The following is an 18,756-nucleotide window of genomic DNA, read 5'->3' on the forward strand; positions in this document are numbered from 1 at the left end:
TAACCCCAGTAATTACCCTGCTAATCTCCCTGAACTAAGGGGCAATTTATCATGGCCAATCAACCTAACCGCACATCTTTGGATGTGGGAGGAAACCGGAGCACCCGGAGGAAACCCACGCTGACACGGGGAGAACGTGCAAACTCCACACAGACAATCACTCGAGGCCGGAATCGAATCCGGGTCCCTGGCGCTGTGAGGCAGCAGTGCTAATCACTGTGTCACCGTGCCGCCCCAAATCACATAAAAAATTTAATATCTTCATGCCAGTGCTGGGCATAAAGGCTTCTGTCCCAGTGGGGAAAAAAATGGAATTCAAAGACATTTTTTTACATGGTTTCCTGGTGAAGCAAAATAAAAAATGGACACAAAAAACCTCACAGCGCCAGGGATCCCGGTTCAATTCCCGGCTTGGGTCACTGACTGTGTGGAGTTTGCACATTCTCCCTGTCCTGCGTGGGTTTCCTCCAGGTGCTCTGGTTTCCTCCCACAGTCCAAAGATATACGGGTTAGGTTGATTGGCCATGCTAAATTGACCGTAGTGTCGGGGAACTAGCTAGGGTAAATGCATGCAATTATAGGGATAGGGTCTGGGTTGGATTGTGGTCGGTGCAGACTCGATGGGCTGAAGGGCCTCCTTTTGCACTGTAGGATTCTATGATTCAGAGCTGTTACAGTGTCCTCTATCTGTTACATTCCCTTGTTCTGTCTGAAAACTTTGCTACGTTTTACCTGGTGAATATTTATTACTATCGGTATGTACGGCTTTGGAAGAGGTGAATTTACTAAACATCTGTTTCTCAGTGCAGTTAACAGTTGACAACAGGTCAGAAACCTTGCTGGTTCCTAAGGAGGGCTAATGTTTCACCAGGCTGGGCTTGGTCCTGGATATGATTCTGTCACCACTGACCGCTCAGTCACCTCTCTTTCTATATGTATGCCGATGTATTTGGCAGAGTACCCGTTTTCTGCCTGAGAGACTGGCTTCTTCATTAAGATATCAGTAGCAGAAAATTGGAGTGTCCTGGCCATTGATACTGGATCTGCTACCGCACAGCCCATCACTGAAAATTACATCTCCCTTTCAATAGTGCAAGCTGGCAGATTTCCCCCCCTCCCAAGTGCCCACAATTAGGGCGGCACGGTGCCACAGTGGTTAGCACTGCTGACTCACAGCACCAAGGATCCAGCTACAATTCTGGCCTCAGGTCACTGTCTGTGTGGAGTTTGCACATTTTCCCCGTGTCTGCATGGGTTTCCTTCGGGTGCTCCAGTTTCCTTCCACAGTCCAAAGATGTGCAAGTTAGGTTGATTGGCCATGCTAAATTGTCCCTTAGTGTCAAGGGGATTTGGAGGGTAAATATGTGAGGTTACGGGGATAGGATTGGACTCGGTGGGATTGTTGTCGGTACAGGCTCGATGGGCCAAATGGCCTCCTTCTGCACCGTAGATGCTATGATTCTCTAATTAGCACTAGCAGCTCAGCAATGTCATTGGGCAGAGCAAATGTCCAGCCCAGTGCCTGCAAACCACCCATGCCCCTCACGCCCCCCCAGCATCCAAACCCACATCACCAGCTGTCCCGGCCACCATAGCCTACCAACTGATCACCGGAAAATTGCAGTCAGTGTATAATATAACACAATATGTAGCGACCAAAGAAGTTCCTGAGAACTCACTTCTCAATAAGCTTGCAGTGGGCATGCCAGAATGACTGATCCTTTATCAATGGCTTGTGTTAATTACTGCAGTTACTATTGATTCCCAAATAAATCCTTCTGCAGCCTAAGAATATCTGAATGGAGTGAGAAAAGTAATTCTACACATCTGTGTACACATTTTTTTTCACTGCTTTTAAGTTTTGAACAATCAGCTTGAGTACCGGTGCATAGTCTATGGGCTCAGACATTCTTCCTCCCTCCCCCACACCCTCACCAACCCCTGCACAACCCCTCTGTTCCCAAATACTTGTAACAACAACAAAAATATATCACAGCTACTCGTCAGTCACACGGAGCCATGATATTTTCTGCTTAGTAACAATTCCTTAATATTAAAATGTTGCTTTGAAATCACTGCCCAATATCTAATATTTCTTTTGGTATATTAGCACAGTTTTAGCACACAGGGGTCACCCTGACTCGAAACATTGGGCGGGATTTTACAGCCTTGCTCGAGCGAGACTGCAACTTCCCGTCTGAGGTCAACGGACATTTCCGTTGTCCGCCCCTCGCCTGCTCTGATTCCGTGGCGGGCGAGGGGCGGTAGAATTCCGGCGATTGACTCTGTTCTCTCTCCACAGATGCTGTCAGACTGCTGAGATTTTCCAGCATTTACTGAGAATGCGAACAATCTCTTCATTACTCGACTGGATAATTCTTCACTGCCAAAGAACAGGACAAAAGTTTTCAAAAAGTTACCTTCCGTTTTTCTCCTGGGAATGCCGGAATTTCTGGAGGCTCCGGGGTAATTCTGGAGAGTTGGCAGTCCTGGACGGGACAGGAGTGGGAGGGAGAAAGGGATCTTGTCCTATTTTCCATTTCTTTGTCCATCATTTCCGCTTTTCTTTGTTATTTTCAGTCTTGTTTCTCCTCGATAAGATTACATTTGCTGTAATTCTGCTCCCAGTGTGGAACTCTTACTACCATGAGCAGAGTTCTGCCACATTTCTCCCATTTTTATTTTTAGTGTATCTTCATACCCATACTCTTTTTCCCTTTGTGGAATATTTTTACCCATTCCAGTTGTTTTTCTCAGCCACCCAATACTTTAAATGGTCACTGCATTCTTTATTATAGTTTCAGAATCCACGGCAGCATGGTACCATTTTGATCAATGATAAAACATTGTTTAACTGTTAGCACTGAACAGCTTCACTCAACAACAGAGATTGAAGTTAGGAACTGCCCTTCTTCAAGACTATGAAAGTCACTCAAGATTTAACATTCCCAGCCATATAAATACTGTGGCTATAAGGGCAGGTCAGAGGCTGGAAATTCTGAGGCAAGTAACCCACCTCCCCAATGCCGGTCCATCATTTACAAGGTACAAGATAGGGGTGTGATGGAATCTCTCCACTTGCCTGGATGAGTGCAGCTCCAACAACACTCAAGAAGCTGGACACCATCCAGGACAAAGCAGTCCACTTGATCAGCATGCCTCCATCAGCTTAAATATTCAATCTCTCCACCACCGACACACAGTGGCAACAGGGTGTACCATCTACAAGATTCACTGTAGCAACTCACCAAGGCTCCTTCAACAGCGTTTTCCAAACTCATGGCCTCTACCACCTAGAAGGACATGAGCAACAGGCATGTGAGAACAACACCACCTACAGGTACCCCTCCAAGACACACCCCATCCTGATTTGGAAATATACCACCATTCCGTCACTGCCACTGGATCAAAATCCTGGAACTCCCTTCCTAACAGCACTCTGGGTTCAAGGAGGCAGCTAATCAGTACCTTTTCAAGGGCAATTAGACATGGGTAACAAACATCAGACTAGTCAGTGACACACATCACGTGAAAGAATTCAAAAAATGGATGCAATGCTTTCATCAGAAAATGTGGGCCCAAAGAAAACCTTTTCTCATTCATTTCTAATTTGTTGGGATCCTTAGTCATATTTAAGTTCTGAGAGTAAATTTATTCCATTTTGAATGCAGCTGGCATCATAAGATGCAGATTTACGAGGAATAGTTTTGATACTGTGGGCTGCATTGTTCCTCCAATGGCATGACTGCTGTAAGAATTAGAACAACATTTAAAATTATCTGCTCTTCAGCAGAGCACAAGGAGATGTTTGAAATGGTATGAATGTAACGGTTTCTTCATTTATTGCCCGGCTTTGTAATTGGGAATGCCTGGTCCCTAAAACATCTCCTCCAACGTTTGAGATTCAAAACTCATCAGATAGCGACTTATGTCTGAAGACTTACATCCTCACATGACATAGCAGAACAAAATGGAGTAGTGACGTGTCGTGCTTTTCCGTTTATGTTCATGGCGTTCACAGAAAATGTGCTGTTAGGTAAGACATTCAATCATAGTCATAGAATCCCTACAGTGCAGAAGAGGCCATTCGGCCCATCAAGTCTGCACCGGCTCTCTGACAGAGTAACCTACCCAGGCCCTCTCCGCAACCCTATCTCTGTAACCCCACACATTTACCAGATCCAATTTACCTAACCTACACATCTTGGGACATAAAGGGGTAATTTAGCATGGCCGTTGCTCCTGACTTGCACATCTTTGGAGTGCAACTGTTTTCATGATATTTGGGACTGGAATCCTTGTGCTTTTTTTTTGACTCAGTGGCTTCAGTGGTTAACGTTACATCCCACTGGGCTCCTGCCAAGTATCCAAGGGCCAATTTTAACCCCCGATACTAAACAAGAATCAGGCGTGTGGGGGATTAAAAAATGGGACTGCATGGTATTCACCTTGTCACAGCTGCAAGCACTCTGCACCATTTTAAGAGGTCCTTTGATACAGCATCACAGACCCTTAGGACAGGCTGCTGAGGCCTTCATTAAGATGCAGAAGTCATGATCCGATGTTGTCACTCAGACCCGGCTACCATGTTAACGTAGTGTCACTTGTTTGGTGTCCTGTGTTGGCCTTACCAGGAACATCAGGTGCCAAGAAACATCAGACCTGGATGAGGGCCAACAATTTAATGAGATACTATTTCTTCTGAAAGCTTTCCTTAGCTCCAAGATTTGGACAGGAGCTAAGACTAAATAAGGGTTCATTCAGGAGTTAAAAGGGTCCAATCTACACATTGTCAAGTCAGAGTGAGTCTGCCTGTCATGAAGTCACCCCTATTCTGACATTTAACCCAAGTTAAAGCCTGGGCTCCACTCTTTAGCCTCCTGTTTTTTAGTCATTGCCTCTTGTTTTCAGGACAGCGTTTAACATCAAACAACATCACCAGCAGGTTTTGAACTACTTGAGTAATTTTGTGCATGAAAGCAAAGCATTGGTACAAAAGCTAAAGCGTGCCAATATAAATGGTACAATCTACGACAGACAACATTAAATATCTGCATGAACCTACATTGTGTGCTTTCCTTGATCAAGCCATGTGGTCACTCAGCTGTTTTCTAATATACAAAGTTTCCCTTTCTTTCCAACATCGGGTCAAATGTTAAGGTAGTTGGTAACAGCAGAATGGTTGCAGTCAGTAAAATTATCCCTACACAAACAGAACATTATTTTAAATATGATAATCTATGGAGTTCAAATTACAATGCCACCAATCTGGATTCTCTCTTTTTTGTTATAAAAGACTAGATTGTATTCACCAAATTAAAGAGGAGTCTTTTTTTTCCTTGAAAGATCTGATGCATCCATATAAATGGCTATTCAATAAGGCATAAACACAAAGCAGAGCATAGAAGTCATAATACAACAATATGAACTTGTCATGCCCCACTACCTCTTTTGACCAGAAACGAAGCCATGCATTTCACATGCAAATGTGTCTCCTTGGAGCCCATTCTATGAACACGTACGGCTGCTGAACAGGTGCATACAGTAGCCTTTTGGTCATGAGTTGGGAGCAGAGGACTCACAAAGTTCTTTATTCCTGTACTAGTAGCGAATAAAAACTCTCAGGGTGTCACATTCACGTATAATAACAAAAGTGACAGCTGGTCATTGACTAAACTGACAGAATCTGCAACCAAAAAAAAACTGAACATACAGATCAAGAATGTTCATAGTAATGCTTATTATTCATTTTGTCATCTTCGGTTTAAAGTTTCCGATGACATCTTTATTAATTCTCCAGTTTATATTTTCTCTTTCAAGTCCTTTGCTTCTTAAGTCATGCATCATTCCACGCTCAAAAAGGCAAGCACAAAGCCTGTCCCCGAGTTTCTCTTAAAGTAATTTCTAAAATAGGAGTATCAAAGTGGCTGTGCGTACAGTTTGAATTTTTCTCACAGTCTGCCCCAGACATTATGGGTGGGATTTTCCAGCCGCGCTTGCCCCAAGACTGGAAAATCCCGCCCAAGGTCAATGGGCCTTTGCATGGTCCGTGTCCCACCCGCTACAATTCCCGTGGCGGGCGGGATGGGAAAATTCTGTCCTATGGCTGAGAATGGACTTTAGCAGAGGCGATGGCCTGGTGTCAATGTTCTGGGGACCCGGGTTCGAATCCCGCCGTGGCAGATGGTGGAATTTGAATTCAATTTTAAAAATCTGGAATTAGGAATCTACTGATGACCATGAAACCATTGTCGATTCTGGGAAAACCCATCTGGTTCACTAATGTCCTTTAGGGAAGGAAATCTGCCGTCCTTACCTGGTCTGGCCTACATGTGACTCCAAAGCCACAGAAATGTGGGTGACTCCCAGCTGCCCTCTGAACAAGGGCAATGAGGGATGAGTAATGAATGCTGGCCAGCCAGTGATGCCCATGTCCCATGAATGATTTTTTAAAATTTGGACTGCTGTGGAGAGAATTCACGTGGTACCGACTGTTCAGCAGAAAATTGTTGCACCACTTTGTTACCAGTGTTCAAGTTTAATATAAACTGAATGCAAAAGTACTTGCAAGAAACAGAAATGTCACATGTTGTGACATTTTGCCGTACAAATCAGGAAAATGCCATGTCATTCCTTGGTCTGCCTTGACTTTACTGATCTCAGCTGGGACAGCAATAGGAAAAGTATCATTGTCTTCAGTGAGCTAGAGAAGGACAAAATCAGCCTCTTCTGATCACTATTCAGCAACAATTTTTAGAATAGTCTTTCACAAGACATGGCTGTCGCTGGTGAGGTCAGCATTTATTGCCCATACTTAATTTTTTTAAGTTTTAAGTTTATTTATTAGTCACAAGTAGGCTTACATTCACACTGCAATGAAGTTACTGTGAAAATCCCCTCGTCGCCTCACTCCGGCGCCTGTTCGGGCGCACTGAGGGAGAATTTAGTATGGCCAATGCACCTAACCAGCACGTCTTTCGGACTGTGGGAGGAAACCGGAGCACCCAGAGGAAACCCACGGGGACACGGGGAGAACGTGTAGACTCCGCACAGACAGTCAGACAGTGATCCAAGCCAGGAATTGAACTGGGGTCCCTGTCGCTGTGAGATAGCAGTGCTATCCACTGAGCCACAGTGCCGCCGAAGGTGGTGGTGATCCGCTGGAAATCTAGATAAGTAGATGTTAACTAAGAACAGGATCAGCCTTGTCGGTATTGCCCCGCATTGTTGGGTAGTTTGCTGATATTCAAATCCATGAATGACAGATAAAAGATAGCTGGCTCCCGTAAGGGCATTAGGGGAAGAATTAGAGGGAACAAATATCTCATGAAGTTATTAATTATCAAGGCCACCGATTATGCTTTCCAAAAAGAGGGAAAGGTCTCCTAATTTCCATCTGCATTGAGAAATTATCATTAGCCTTCATAACTTCAAGAAGTCATAGATCAATGGCCTATGACTGATAGTCACAACATTAATGACATTCTTGTATGAAACCCTGTTCTAAAATTCTTTGATGCATTTGATAACATGTATCACCTATAGGTGTATAGATTTGAAGTAGGTACTCGAAGTTCGTGAACACACAATATTGCACAGATTTTTTCAGCACTTCATTACTGCTCTGATTGACACCTCCCCCAGTTACACAGTCTCTCCAGCTTATAAGGAAGTCACCCTGTTGTTCAGTACATCAGAACACTTATATAATGCACGTTATCTGCCCTTAAAAGACATTTTTGAAAATCTTGTGAGAGATTTAGGTCCTCCAAAGATGGTTTTGGTTGATCAATCGCTCACAATTCCATGGCTCAGTTTCATTCAGAACCCATTCGGAGTGGGAAAATATGCACATGCTGTTAAGTGGATGTTAACAGGCAATTGCTAAGGAATGACCAGCTGTAACAAAGAAAAGCTCTTTCATCTCCCTTTGATCTTCAGAAGGTGTTGCCGTTGGCCAAATCTCCCACCATCAACATCTTGCTCTGTACCACAACTGGGTGAACCATGTTAACACCGTGGCTATAAGAGTATGGTGGCTACAAGAGAAGGGCAGAGGCTACGTATTCTGTGACAAGAGGCTCACTTCCTGATCCTTTAAACCCTTTCACCATCTACAATGCTTAAGTGAGGAGTGTGTTGGAATACACATCACTCCCCACGATAAGCAAAGAAACATAGAAACATAGAAAAACTGCAGCACAATACAGGCCCTTCAGCCCACAAAGTTGTGCCGAACATGTCCCTACCTTAGCAATAAAGCTTCAGGAACACTTAAGAAACTCGATATCATATAGAACAGAACAGTTTCAGTTTGCTTAATTGGTGTACCCGTTGCTGGACTCAATATCTAATACTTTCCCTGCCCTCCAGTGGTGCAATTGGCTACACTATTTATGACCTACAATCCACACCAACTCTTATTTTCAACCCAACCTTTCTTCTGTGACCTCTACCACCATGAATGAGAAGGGCAGCAATGTTGTGCAAACACCAGCACATCCCAGTTTCTTTTCGAGTCAAACACTATCCTGACATGGGCTGGATAATGTCCCTGCTCCCTCATTATCACTAAAATCTTAGAATTCCTCACCCAACACCATAATGAGAGAACCATCACTCCAAAGACTGAAGCGTTTTAACACGATCCATCAGCCCCTTCCCAACATAATAAAGAACGTGTAATAAATGTGTCTTGCCAGCATCATTTACGTCCCAAGAATATTTTAACAGTTTACCAGACCAGAACACTAGGTATACCTGCATAGATGGTCATTTAAAAGTGTATCTTTAAACCCTGTGGAAAGTAACCAGAAATAGAGTATGGTGCTGTTGTGAAATGGTTTATGGAGCAACAGAAGTCATTTAACATGTCGGAATGAAGAGAGTAACATGCATCTAATGTTGACCTGGTAATGACCCTTCAAGTGCCCTCTGACCCTGATCTGAAGTCCATGGTTAATCAGGGCAATAACATGAAGGCAGCAAGAGAATTAAACAGTCCTAAACAGTCACTGTTCTCTATATTTTTTAAAAATCTGGTTATGCTTACAGACATTCAAAACAATCTTGGGTAACGTTTTCATTATAATGTCAGTGCTGCTGCAACAATTTTTTAATGATATATTTTCTTGAATAAAACTACAATCTCTGACAGGTCACTTATTTGGATTGTTCTTTCAATAAATTATATACTTCTAGTTTTATCATGAAGGGCTAGTGAATGTGGAGGAGCAGAAGGCATATCACTGACTGATAATTATGTGATATTTACCAGACATTGGCCTCCACTATATTTTGCAAGTAAATCAATCTCCTGAAATTTGTACAGTTTATTTATTAATGTCACAAGTAAGCTTAGATTAACACTGCAATGAAGTTACTGAGAAAATCCCCTCATTGCCACACTCCGGCGCCTGTTCGGGTACACTGAGGGAGAATTTAGCGTGGCCAATGCACCTAACCAGCATGTTTTTCAGACTGTGGGAGGAAACTGGAGCACCCGGAGGAAACCCACACAGACATGGGGAGAACGTGTAAACTCCACACAGACAATGACCCAAGCCAGGAATCGAACTCGGGTCGCTGGCGCTGTGAGGCAGCAGTGCGAACCACTGTGCCACCCGGTGAGAAATTCCATGGGCTTCAGGGCACAAAGCCAGTGTTATCTGGGCTGCAGCAGATGGAATTCATTTTGAAAAGCTGTAAAAATGTCTGGCCATTTTCGGAATGGTTTCATAATAGCCTTGTGCACATATAGGTGGGTGTATTGTGATGGCCTGAAAATAGTGGGAAGTATGTGGTGCTTGGGGAGGCGATTGCCTCGTGGTATTATCGCTAGACTATTAATCCAGATACTCAGCTAATATTCTGGGGACCCAGATTTGAATTTAAATTCAATAAAAAATATTTGGAATTAAGAATCTACTGATGACCATGAAAAAATACAGATAGGTTCTGTTGTTTAGAAGGCTTATGCCAAAAAGTGTCAAAATCTGTATTTTCTCCCTACAGATGCTGATCGACAAGCTGTATATTTCGAGCATTTTTCCACAGTTAAATCTATATGGTAATAAATATATTTTCAAATGCTTTCCAGGGCATGGAGCCGAGTCATGCAGACTAGTAAGCTTGCTTGGCTGCCAGAAAAAGCTACATGGGGTATAACAGTAATTTCCTGTTGTTGAATGGGGTTTTTACAAGCGTCATTGTTACAGACAGTGTACTTCTCCAAGAACATATACGTCTTTGCAGAGAGTGAATGACAGGTTCTGCATCTGCAAAGTGACCTTTAACACAAGAAGGAAAATGAAAGCAATGTGCATGTGCAAACCATCAGTACCCAGTTGGCGTATAGGATTATATTTGAGAATTAACTTACAAAGCTGTACAAGGAATCTGGGGAGCACTCACTCCCTTAGAATAAACAGACTATCTCGCTGGTAACGGGAAACTCCAGGTGTTTATTCATGTTGTGTGAAAGGCCATCATAACTCACAGATGTTGCAGGAGTACCAGTAACTCAAGCATCGCTGGTCAGATTGTTTCTATTCACTACTCTAACATCTGTACTTTTGTTCTTACAAGTACCGATTGAACTAGACTGGAGTATCTTTATTCACAAATCCCATTCCTACCCCCACACACATTTCAGTTATATTTTTCTTGACGTAACAACGTGCACTTGGCAAAACAGTGCTTTTCTCACTTATGCTTCGTGATTATTACATTGATATTTACATATCCGTTCTGAAATCAACATGAGGCTGAACATTCACCAACACAGACATGGATGTGTATTAATTAGGAGTTTCACTTGCTTCGCTGTACAAAGTTAGTCAAGTGTGAGGCAGCAACATCTGCAGTTCTTGGTACAGTCCTAAAGCATGTTTGTTGAGAAAGAAATCAAGACATATGCTTTGAGCAGGTGACTGTAGTCAGATCTTGTTGAATAAAATAAAATCTGACAGTTTTATTGACCCATTTATACAAAACCAGTATGTTCGTTATTGTGAGCAAACAATATATTTCCTGCTCAATGCAGCTTTAAATCTGGAATGATCCTTCACTGTTAATCCCTTAGTCAAACAGAGAAGAGGGGTACAGATACACCTCCTGCTTTCCGTTTCGATTTTGTGGTCTTGAGTCTGCATTAGTGCAAAGGTCGCAGTCTAACTCAGGAAACCAACCAATGATAAAACCCTCAGGTGGGCCTCTCTCTAGGAGGCTGTCTTCATAGCATCATAAGATCCCGACAGTGCAGAAGGAGACCATTCAGCCCATCGAGCCTGCACTGAAAACAATTCCACCCAAGCCCTATCCCCATAACCCCAAGTATTTTTTGAGTTTTTTGAGTTTGTATTGGATGAAGTATAATTCCACCCTACATCTTTGCACTAAAAATGTAACCCCAGGCTTGCAAAAGAAGCTTCTATTGTACCAATGTTGCTTTCTGCAGCCAGATGTGTTCTTGCTGAGAAAAATTTCTCAATGAATAAATGTGAATAAAGTAGTGAATAAATCAATGAAAAATGATAGGAACGATTGGGAATGCCAAAATTCATTTCATATAAGATCCTTACAAATAAATCAAACTCTCAGTATTCCCATTATCTCTAAACTCTACCAGATCCCCATGTACATCAATATCAGACTTCCCAACTCTCTGTTCAAACCTCCCCAAATATCCCCACTGCCTTGAGTCTTCATCCTACCTTACTGATCCCCTTCTCTAATACAAAATCTCCGCCCCAAAATTCTGCTCCATCTCTCTCCGAAATTCTCCAAATGGCAGCACCAATAACAGTGCAATCCCTCAGCACTGGTAACAGATGGTCAGCTTGAACCCACAATTAACTTATCTTCAATTGAAATGAATATCATTTATTGCTGATGTGATAGGGACAGCACGGTGGCACAGTGGTTAGTGCTGCTGTCTCACAGTGCCAGGGACCTGGGTTCGTTTCCCGGCTTGGGTCACTGTCTGTGTGGATTCTGCATGTTCTCCCTGTGTCTATGTGGGTTTCCTCCAGGTGCTCTGGTTTCCTCCCATAGTCTAATGATATGCAAGTTAGATGAATTGGCCATAGTAAATTGCCCTTTCGTGTCCATGCCATATTATTCCTTACTGTACCCGAACAGGTGTTAGTATGGCGGCTAGGGGATTTTCACAGTAACTTAGTAATCATAGAAGCCCTACAGTGCAGAAGGAGGCCACTTGGCCCATCGAGTCTGCACAGACCACAATCCCACCCAGGCCCTATCCCCATAACCCACTTATCCACCCTGCTAGTCCCCCTGACACTAAGGGGCAATTTACTTTGGCCAATCAACCTAACCTGCACATCTTTGGACTGTGGGAGGAAACCAGAGCACCTGGAGGAAACCCACGCAGACACAGGGAGAATGTGCAAACTCCACTCAGACAGTCACCTGAGGCCGGATTTGAACCTGGGTCCCTGGCGCTGTGAGGCAGCAGTGCTAACCACTGTGCCACCATGCCACCCACTTCATTGTGTTATTGTATGCCTAACTGTGACATTAATAAGTTTTAAAAAATGTCCATTTTTTGCTATGGGCTTGGATACATTATCATCTGTGGAGAGAGAAGCAGAGTTAACTTTTTGAGTCCAATATGACTGTGCTTCAGAACTAGAGAGAAGTCTGTGGTTTTTATGCTGTTAAGAGGAGTCATAGGTGGAGCAAAAGTGAAGGTCAGGGATAGGTTAAAGGGTGGGTGACATTAAAAGCCAAAGATATCATGGAACCAAAGGCAAAGGGAGAGGTAATGATAGTACAAAAGAAAGAAAGCATTGGTTCAGAGAAGGTGTGAATAGCAGAATAAAGGTCAGCAGAGTTTGAAAGCAAAATAGCAGATTGTATTAATAACAAAACAAAGGTCAGTCTGAAAGCAAAAGCTTGAGGGGGCAGTAGAGAGGCCAGCGATTGGGGTGGGCCTGCCGGGGGAGGGGTCTGCTGAGGTGGTGTCTGCCTGTGGGGGGGTGGAGGGAATGGCACTGTGGAGGAGGGGGAGAGGCTGGAGACTAGGGAGGTCTGGGACAGGGGGGTTGGGGGGGGCCCGGGAATGGTCAGGGGGACTGCAATTGGGCCTTGGGAGGGTTGGGGGGGGGCAGCACTGTGGGGGCCTCAGGCTGACCAGCGATGAAGCTGGCCAACAAGTGGGAGGCTGACAGTTCGGGGCAATTGCGCATGTGCAGAGACCCGCTGGTTTCAGCTTCCTGGGTGGGAATAGGCCCCGCCTCCTGAAATCTGATGATATTCATGCTGATGGCCTCTGCATTGCACAGAGTGTGGGAAATTCTAGTCTGAACTCCAACTGAAAAAACCAGCGTTAATTACTCCAATTTTCCCGCAAATTCAACACTTAGAATTATTTTGGGAGAATTCCGCCCCTTATATTTGGAGGAAGTGAAAGACGTTGAAAGAGGGTCAATGAATCTCAGGGAAATATGGCGCTTTATACTCATTACTAACAGCTACTTTCTTACCTACAGGTGGAAAAAGCAGTTCAGTTCGCAATACACTGGAGCTCAGATGAGGAGCAAGGTGACCATCAGCAGCACTAGCAATGAGCCACTGGTCACAAACTGTGGCTGAAGCTGGGAAAGCAAGTCAACAGAGAAGGGAACAACACTGAGCCCATACTGAGCACCAAGGGTTAACAGGCAGAGGATAAACCTCTTTGGCACCTTGGATAAACAGTGTTTCAGGGGCACAACCGATTGTATTAGGTGGTAGCAGCCATCAGCTGCCTCCTAAAATAAGGCCTTGTGTTTGCGAGACCTAGTGGGCATGTGCGTTACCAATGTTTTTTTTATTCATTCATGGGACACGTGCATCACTGGCTGGTCAGCATTTATTGCCCATCCCTAGTTGCCTTTGGAGAGCAGGTGAGAGCCAACCACATTGCTGTGGCTCTGGAGTCACATGTCGGCCAGACCAGGTAGGGATGGCAGATTTCCTTCTCTAAAGAACCAGATGGGTTTTTCCGATAATTGACAATGGTTTCATGGTCATCAGTAAATTCTTAATTCCAGATATTTTTTACTGAATTCAAATTTTACCAGCTGCCGTGGCGGGATTCAAACCCGGGTCCGCAGAACATTAGCTGAGTTTCTGGATTAATAGTCTAACGATAATACCACAAGGCCATCGCCTTTCCAATTCCCAGTCTAAAGACCATGGGGGTTCTGTCAGGTAAACTTTATACTTTTCTTTAAATACTGGAGTTAGAGTGTCATCAGGTGGGTTATTATCACTCCTGTTGATGCCAACTTCAAGGGAAAATCATGAAAGGTCCAGGAAGAGTAGGGAGACAGGATCTGTTCCCATTGGAAGAAGAGTCCAGAACTAGGGAACACCAACTTATGGTAATTGTCTAAAGAACCAGTTGTCAGGAAAGCAGAGGTAGTTTTAAGTGATCTATACTTGTAATGTAAAATATTTGAAATTAGGTATAGATTTAAGTGGGGTTTAATTTAGTGTCTCTTTGTAAGAAGAGTAAAACTCCTCATTAGATTCATGCTAAATAAAAGTGTTTGTATATATGGGGGTTTTGGTTTTAGTTCAAAATGTGTGTCTATTGTGCTTAGAGAGGTTTTTGGCATAAAAAGTGAACGAGCTTGGGAAGGAAATAGATGTTGCCTAGCAACCAGGGGCACCTTTAAGGCTTTTTGTGATTGTAATTAACTGAATTCACAGCAGTTGGTGACAGGAAGCTAGAGGGTGAGCAGCTCTCAGCTTTGCTAGAAGAGAAAAGACATACAATGGAGTAATGGTTAAAAAAGCCAGCGCCATAAAATGAAAAGTTAAAGAAATGAGAGAAATGAAGAGAAGTTTCCAAGAAGTCTGAAGTTAAAGAAACAAAGAGGAACTGGAACTAGAACAGTGTAATGTTCAGTGAAGGCAGACAAAGCTAAGAAGATATCTGAAGTAGTTCTAAGTTGGTGATATTTCACTACAGTTTGTGAGACATTAATTGAAATAATTGTGGAGCAATTGGTGGCTGGATTTTAGAGTTTGTATCAAAGCATTGAAGACAAAGGGAAACCTGAAAGGAGAGTTGAAAAACTTGGAGGCGGATCCTTGTTAAAACAGTGGTGAGAAAACTTTGTTCGAACTCAGATAGTCTCATTTCCTGCCCTGCCATGGGGCCTTGCAATTTTTTTTGTCCTCAGGTTCTTATCCAATTTTCTCTTCAAAATGATGATCAAATCTGATACTCTCGGGCAGCACATTCCAGATCCTAACCACTCACAAGAAAAGATCCTCATGTCGCCACTGGACTATTTGCCAGCCACCTTAAATCAGTGTCCTTGGGTTCCTTCTTTCAATGGGAACAGTTTCTCCTTGTTGAATCTGTCCAGATCTCTCCTGATTTTCTGTCTAATTGATGTCAATAGTTTTGATCACGATCTGTATGCTGTGAACTCCAATATTTGAAGGGACATGCAAGTTGAAGCAGTTGGAGGTCATAAATGGAAATGAGACATTCAAAAGCTGTGCCTCACTTCGCTGATGCCTCTCTACAGCGGCACAGGGATACAGCGATCAGCATAGCTGCCTCACAGTGCCAGGGACCGGGGTTCATCATCTGTGTGGAGCCTGTATCTTCACCCCGTGTCTGTGTGGGTTTCCTCCGAGTGCTCTGGTTTCTTCCCACACTCTGAAAGACGCGCTGGTTAGGTGCATTAGCCATGCTAAATTCTCCCTCAGTGTACCCGAACAGGTGTCAGAGTGTGGCGACTAGGGGATTTTCACAGTAATTTTATTGCAGAGTTAATGTAAGCCTACTTGTGACACTAATAAATAAACTTTGAAACTAGATATGATGCTGGGGACTGTGAGGACCTGGAGGAAGATGGTGAGAAAGTCTATTCTCTGTGTGCAGTCCCTGTGCGCTGGATATATCCCCCTGCCTGCTGCATCTTTCCACCTCTCCTTTTTCTCTCCTGTGGGGCTGCAGGTCTGCGACCAATAGGTTATTTTTTTTTGTTTATATCCAATTCAATTCAATCAAAGTCCAATTCAAAGTCTCAGCAAGTGAGACATTCAAGATCCAAGCTGACAAGACTGGCCTCTCACCTCCTGCTTGGGCTTGATCTACATGATCCAAGCTGATTGGAGCAAGCATTGCACCTTCTTCAAGGCTTGATCTCATTTGCATCTTAGCCAAAAGGCCGAGATGCTGCTTTTAAAAATTGTTTCAAATGAAGCTAAAATGTAACCTAATGACTTCAGCCAAGTACAGCATGTTGATACCACACTTGGTCTTAGCCAAAAGGCCGAGAAGCGATAAATGTCGCTTTATTTTTTTAAATACTTTTCCAATTCAATCAAATCAAATCCAATTCAGAGTCTCAACAAGTTGAGACATTTCCGATCCAAGCTGACAAGACAGGGCATGCAATCCTCTACCCTGTCTTGGGCCTGATCTACATGAGCCAAGCTGATTGGAGTAAGCGGAGATTTCCTTCTCCAAGGCTTGATCTCATTTGCATCTTAGCCAAAAGGCCGAGATGCCGCTTTTAAAAATTGCTTCATATGAAAATGAAGCTTAAATGCAACCCAATGACCTCAACCAAGTGCAGCATCCGCATAACTACACTTGATCTTAGCCAAAAGGCCGAGAATGTTGATGCTGTTGCTGTTTCTAGCCAACTTGGTCCCTGTCTGAGGTCCAATGTAAGCCAGCGTAAGTGGCACACATCTTGGTGTGATAGGTGTGACGTTCAAGATGCAAATCAGACCTGCAAACCTCCAAAGTGTGGAAGGAACCTTCAATCAGTGTCAAGTAACTTCTCAGTACAAGTCCCGGGAGAAAACCCTTTAGCACAAGCAGCTAGGAAAGCAGCTGTGAGCACTGAATATTCTTTGGCACTTTTCCCTGAGATTACTTCAGCCCCCTCAATTGCTGTTAACCACGGTGTGTTCCAGGAAACCTGGAAACATACAAATTAAACTGAAAAAAAATCAATGTCAATGTCATTCTAATTGAGCGATTAACAGATGTTAATTGACAACCCACCTCTCCCAAGAGGGTTACAAGCTCACAGCCTAAATCATTGCAGTGAAACTTGGAAGTCAGAGGGTTTGAGTCAACCCCCTGATGTGCTTTCAATTTTGCTCCTCTGAACCACCCCTCCCAACCTGCTCTCAAATACACGCACTCCCACACGTTAAAATCCACCCACAAAGTTCAGTCCTCCAAAAACTAGCCCCCCCCGCCCCCCCCCCCCCCCGCCCCCCCCCCCCCCCCCAACCTCCCACTCCCCGCCCCCCCCCCCAACCTCCCACTCCCCGCCCCACATCCATCTCATAGAGGAACCTTCAATAAGCTGCAGGAGAATGGTGCATGGTGCCTATCCTGGTCATTTTTCCAAGTTGAACTCACTGGTTCTTGAGAGTGGGAGGCCTTGAAGACTCTGACAAAGCTAGAATTTCCCAGACTGCGTTCCTGGGTCTGCTGGGGTAGCTCACCAGAGAAAAATAAGTTTATTTATTAGTAGGCTTACATTAACATTGCAATGAAGTTTCTGTGAAAACCCCCCAGTCACCACACTCTGTCGCTTGTTCAGGTACACTGAGGGAGGATTTAGCGTGGCCAATGCACATCTTTGGACTGTGGGAGGAAACCAGAGCACCCAGAGGAAACCCACACAGACATGGGGAGAATGTGCAAACTCCACACAGACAGTGACCCAAGCCAGGAATTGAACCCAGGTCCCTGGAGCTGTGAGGCAGCAATGCTAACCACTGTGCCACCGTGCCGCCAGTAAAAGTGAAGCCCTGTAGCATGGAGCAATAAGTCATTGTTCCTCATTACGAGTGAATCACAAGCTGGCAAATATATGAGTAAAGGACGTTTCAAGTGCCTGTCAATCCACATGGATGACTTATAACCTCAGGAAGTCCTAAACAATGATTTCCTGGAGAGCAAAGCAGATAACTAACCTCCATGAGTGTCTCAATGTGCCTCATAAAAAGGGACCAGAATAGCACAACTGCATTTCTATAACATTTTTGCTCAGTATATATACTTAGAATCAGGGGTTGGAATTCCCCAGCCGTTCATGCCGGTGGGATTCATCAATCCTGCCGGCAGTGCACCCCCACCTGCAGGTTTCCCGCCAGCATGGAGTGATGTCAATGGGAATTCCCATTGATGGCGAGACCAGAGAATCCTGCCGCCAGCAAACAACGGGCCACCTCCCATGGCTAGGCGGCCAGAGAATTTCATCCATAGAATCTCTACAGTGCAGAAAGAGGCCCTTCGGTCCATCAAGCCTGCACTGACAACAAGCCCACCCAGACCCTTTCCCGAAACCCCTCGTATTTGCCCTGCTAATCCCCTTGACACTAAGGGGCAACTTAGCATGGCCAATCCACCTCACCCATCTTTGGACTGCGGGAGGCAACAGGAGCGCCCAGAGGAAAGCCATGCAGACACGAGGAGAATGTGCAAACTCCTAACAGACTGTCATCTTCCCTGCTGCCATCAGACTTTTGAATGGACCTACCTTACATTAAATTGATCTTTCTACACGCCCTAGCTATGACTGTAACAGTGCGTTCTGCAGCCTCTGCTTTCTTTCTCCCTTACGTACTCCATGAATGGTATGTTTTGTCAGTGCGCAAGAAACAATTCTTTTCACTGTATACCAATACATGTGACAATAATAAATTAAATAAAAACACCTAGACCAGAATTGAACCCGGGTCCCTGGCACTGTGAGG

At 44.1% G+C, this 18,756-nt stretch overlaps 1 protein-coding gene and 1 non-coding gene across 2 annotated transcripts in view; both read right to left on the reverse strand.

The window, feature by feature from the left end:
• The window catches only part of LOC144511904 (genetic suppressor element 1-like), a 289,811-nt gene that overhangs the window by 211,853 nt on the left and 59,202 nt on the right, over positions 1–18,756 (reverse strand). The window lies entirely within an intron of this gene.
• Positions 16,118–16,316, reverse strand: LOC144481835 (U2 spliceosomal RNA). The gene has a single exon (XR_013495788.1). It is a non-coding gene; the product is annotated as a U2 spliceosomal RNA (small nuclear RNA).

Source organism: Mustelus asterias, chromosome 2 (assembly GCF_964213995.1).
Source record: "Mustelus asterias chromosome 2, sMusAst1.hap1.1, whole genome shotgun sequence".
In the NCBI taxonomy this organism is placed as follows: domain Eukaryota; kingdom Metazoa; phylum Chordata; class Chondrichthyes; order Carcharhiniformes; family Triakidae; genus Mustelus; species Mustelus asterias.